General features: G+C 38.4%; 1 long non-coding RNA gene across 1 annotated transcript; it reads right to left on the bottom strand.

Moving 5' to 3' along the window:
- Positions 1 to 677: 677 nt before the first annotated feature.
- LOC129656295 (uncharacterized) lies at positions 678 to 2,782 on the bottom strand. The gene is made up of 3 exons (XR_008716313.1): positions 2,394 to 2,782; positions 1,366 to 1,413; positions 678 to 1,225 (listed from the first exon to the last, which is right to left on the bottom strand). It is a non-coding gene; the product is annotated as an uncharacterized LOC129656295 (long non-coding RNA).
- Between the last annotated feature and the right edge of the window lie 2,133 nt (positions 2,783 to 4,915).

The raw sequence follows: 4,915 nt of genomic DNA, 5'->3' as shown, positions 1-4,915 counted from the left end.
TTTATTGAACATAACATTTTCATTCAAAGTAAATTAATTTGGATTGTTTTGGATAATTAAATATTTTCATAAAAGATAAAAATAACAACTTTTCATATTATATAAGTGAATATGCTAAAAGAGAATACCATATATTTTAAGGAAATTTTATAATGTAGAAAAGACCAATCCTAAGTATAGAACTAAAAAGCTGATTTTTTTGGCATCACATTTAAGAAATCAAATACAGATGAAAAATGCTACTAATCCATCTTTTATTTTCTTTCTCTTTTAACTCATGCCAGCAAAATAAAGCTTAGGAATTCTATATCAACAATGTCTTTCCATTAAATAGTGGTAGAAATATGGCTCACTTTGATTACATATCAGCTTATTAAAAGTGTTATTTTTGTGTGAAAATTTTAGTAAAATATCGTCTTTGAAAGAGGAAATTTTAAAAAATCTGTTAAGAACAGGAGATATGAGATAAGGAAAGACAAAAAATAGTGCCAATAGTACTAATTTTTCCAGTTCAGAAGATTTAAAGAAAAATGTTTTTTTATGTTGATCTTTAATTTTTAAGTACGGTTCTATTTAAATATTAACACAGTACACATTTCTACACTCGGGAATGGAATAGATTTTGGCCACTCTAAAGGTTAACACATAGTTTAAAAAACAAAATTCAACTGAGCAAATTTTAAAGGTCTTATTGGCTTTATTTATGAACGCATGAAAGGAGCAGCACCCAATCTAGCAGACAGAAAGGAACTCCAAGAAGCTACATAAAATGAAAGATTCTTCTGGATAAAAGGAATCAGGAACAAGGAAGTTATACTAGACAAAAAAGCAGATGGTTATGACAAGGTCCCTTTCCTTTAGGTAATGGCAGGGGTCTAGATTACGTCACTAGTGCTGATCAGGTGATTCCTGATTGATGGATTTAAGATTCCATTTCTGGGGAAGCTGAAACCACAATTAAGCATCAATTTGGTGATGTGGAGCTTAACATAAGTGACTCCATTTGGGGCCTGTTGTTTTGTTTTTAATGACATTAAGAAAGATTCTCCTGAACATTGCAAAGGGTTCAGAAAGACAGAGTTCAAGAGAAAACCAGAAGTTTACAGTAATATTATAAATTGTGCATGAGTTTTTTCCAGAGTGTCATGACTCATGTCAAAATTTCTATTTGCTTTTTCCAAAAAGCATTTTTAATTTTTACAATGTAGTAAATCCCAAGTGCCACCTAGAAAAGGGAGAGAGTAGAGTTTCATAATATTACTTCAACATGTATTTATTCAAAAAATATTTATTGAGTATCAACCATATAAGGTATTATGATTGACTCCATAGATAATATGAAGATCAATGAAATATAAATCTTACCTTCAGGGAGATTATAGTTTGTAGAGGTGCCAAGATGTCCACAGATAACTGTATAAAAATATAATTCAGTGAATCATCCATTAGAGGCATGAAGTGCCAGAGAAGCATTGAGAAGGGGATAGGACTCTTGTAGAGAGTACCTAGGAAAAGTTTCATGAAAAAGGTAAAGTAGAAGGGAAATTTTAAGGGAAAATACAGAGAACTGAAAGTGCTTATAAAGTGAACTGAAAATGTTTCTGGAAGACTTCAGTGGGCCGAGTAAGGAATGAGGAATGCTGAGGAGCCATCACAGTTCTTTTGATAGGAAATTAATATTAGAACTGACTTTTAGGAAGATTAATCTTAAGACAGTTGAAAATGGATTAAAGTAGGGATGTAAAGAATCTGCTTGCAATGCAGGAGAGCTGGGTTCAATCCCCAGGTCAGGAAGATCCCCTGGAGAAGGGAATGGGCTTGGAGAATCCCATAAACAGAGGAGCCTGGTGGACTACAGTCCATGGGGTAACAAAGAGTCGGATAAGACTGAGCTACTAAAAAGATAAGAGGCATGTTAAAACTGTCTCTTGTTATGTTAATAAGGTAATTTGGGGACCTAAGAATGGGACTGATTGTCAGAAAATCAGTCATGTGATTAGACGGCTTGCTGACTTTCAAGCCTGCCCCCAACTTCTGGAGAGGGGAGGAGAGCTGGAGGTTAAATCAATTACCGATGGCCAATGATGTAATCAATCATGCCTATGTAATGGAGCCTCCATAAAAACCTCAAAAGACAGGGCTTGCAGAGCTTCTGGATTGGTGAACACATGGAGATTTGGGGAGACTAGGTGACTCCAAGAGTGCATGGAAGCTCCACTCCCCTTCCCACATGCTTTACCCCGTGCATCTCTTCAATCTGGTTTCTCCTAAATTCTACCCTTTTACAGGCTCAGACAGTAGAGTCTGTCTGCAATGAAGGAGACCCGAGTTTGATCCCTGGGTTGGGAAGATCCCCTGGAGAAGGAAAGGGCAACCCATTCCAGTATTCTTACCTGGATAATCCCATGGATGGAGGAGCCTGCCAGGCTACAGTCCATGGGGTTGCAAGGAGTCAGATACGACTGAGTGACTTAGCTTTCAAGTTCAGTAATATAACAGGTTTCCTGAGTTCTGTGAGCCACTCTAGCAAATCAATTAAACTCAAGGAAGGGTCTGTGGCAACCTCCAATCTGTAGTTGGTTGGTCAGAGCGCAGTTAACAGCCTGGGCTTATGACTGCCATCTGGGGGTGGGGGTCAGTCTTACAGGACCGAACCCTCAACCTGTGGAATCTGATGCTATCTCTGGGTAGATAGTGTCAGAATGGATTGAATTGTAGGACACCCGGCTGGTATCCCAAGGTTTGCTTGGTGTTATGGGGATGTGTCCACCTCACCGCTGCTAACACACACACATACACACCTCACATGTTGGAATTCAGTTCAGGAACCCAAAAGATTAGATGAATTTAGATAGAGCAACTTAGCAGCAGCAGCAGCAGCAGCACCCAAGAGGAGTAAGTTTATGCCCAGAGTCAGAGTACCCAACCCTCAGCAACTCCTTCAGTAGAACTGAAGCTCCACGTAGGAAGGAGTAACCACATCTGTTGCTGGTCCTCAGTGCTTAGCACTCAGTATTTTCAACTAAATGAATCACTGGAATTTAAACATGAGGAAGGGGAGGGTATCATGTGTACTTATATGTGTGTCATGTTTCTTTCTCTATACCTAAGTTCCTAGGCCAAATGAAAAGATAAGGCAGGAAAAAGGCCACACTACTTTATAGGATAACCCTTCAGGAAGGAGAACTTTTTAGGAAAGCCCATTGGTTAACTTGCTACCAAGTTTATTGACCTACTGGAGTTGTTGTCAGTTGGTGTTGTTAAGTTGCTTAGTCGTGTCTGACTCTTTGCGACCCCATGGACTGCAGCACACCAGGCTTCCCTGTCCATCACCAACTCCCGGAGTTTACTCAAACTCATGTCCATTGAGTCAGTGATGTCATCCAACCATCTCATCCTCCGTTTTCCCTTTCTTCTGCCCTAAATCTTTCCCAGCATCAGGGTCTTTTCTAATGAGTCAGCTCTTAACATCAGGTGGCCAAAGTATTGGAGCTTCAGCTTCAGTCCTTCCAATGAATATTCAGGACTGATTTCCTTTAGGATGGACTGGTTGGATCTCCTTGCAGTCCAAGGGACTCTCAAGAGTCTTCTCCAACACCACGGTTCAAAAGCATCAATTCTTCGGTGCTCAGCCTTCTTTATGGTCCAACTCTCACATCCAAACACGACCACAGGAAAAACCATAGCCTTGACTAGACGGACCTTTGTCCGCAAAGCAATGTCTCTGCTTTTTAATACACTGCCTAGGTTTGACATAGCTTTTCTTCCAAGGAGCAAGCATCTTTTAATTTCATGATTGCAGTCACCATATGCAGTGATTTTGGAGCCCAAGAAAATAAACTCTGTCACTCTTTCCCTCGTTTCCCCATCTATTTGCCATTAAGTGATGGGACTGGATGCCATGATCTTAGTTTTTTGAGTGTTGAGTTTTAAGCCAGCTTTTTCACTCTGCTCTTTCACCTTCATCAAGAGGCTATTTCATTCCTCTTTGCTTTCTGCCATAAGGGTGGTGTCATCTGCATATCTGAGGTAATTGATATTTCTCCTGGCAATCTTGATTCCAGCTTGTGCTTCATCCAACCTAGCATTTTGCATGATGTGCTCTGCATATAAATTAAATAAGCAGGGTGACAATATATAGCCTTTATGTACTCCTTTCCCAATTTTGAATCAGTCTGTTGTTCCATGTATGGTTCTAACTGTTGCTTCTTTACCTGCATACAGGTTTCTCAGGAGGCAGGTGAGGAGGTCAAGTATTCCCATCTGTTTAGGAATCTTCCACAGTTTGTGGTGATCTACATAGTCAAAGACCTAGTGGAGAGACTGATGTAACTACAAAAGGTGATAGTGTTTTTGATGGCTGCTTATTTAAAATGCAATTGTTTGCCTAGCAAATGTGTGACAAAAAAATATTGAAATATATACACTTTATTTAATTCACTTGATGGGTTTTTATGTATTTTTAGCAATTTCCTGATTTTTCTATCCCCCAAGATTTATAAGTTTAAACTTAAACTGTATAAGTTTAAGATGTGCAGCACAATGATTTGATATATGTATATACTGTGAGGTGATTACCACAAGTTTAGTTAATGTCCTTGATGGCTTTTTAATTTGATCATATTTCTCAAAGACTAAAAGCTAACTCATTGGCAAGGGAATCCTTTTGTTATATATTGCCTTGAAACGTTCCATTTTTAGAGACTAAATATATGTAGGGCCCCCAGGAATTAAAACAATATAAGTATAGTTCACATTTATAACTGCCTGAATTAAGACATAGTCTGTGTCATCATGAAGTTCCTAATCTGGCTAAGAACATGAATACATAAAAAGGAAATGTTTATGTTAAAGTATAAACAAAGTTCTATAGGAAAACACAGATGCAGAGGTTTATGGCTTGTTATTTCATTGA

This window comes from Bubalus kerabau, chromosome 1 (assembly GCF_029407905.1).
Source record: "Bubalus kerabau isolate K-KA32 ecotype Philippines breed swamp buffalo chromosome 1, PCC_UOA_SB_1v2, whole genome shotgun sequence".
NCBI classification, from domain to species: Eukaryota; Metazoa; Chordata; class Mammalia; order Artiodactyla; family Bovidae; genus Bubalus; species Bubalus kerabau.
The sequence above is the reverse complement of the archived record's forward strand: the minus strand, read 5'-3'. Positions and strand labels throughout refer to the sequence as shown.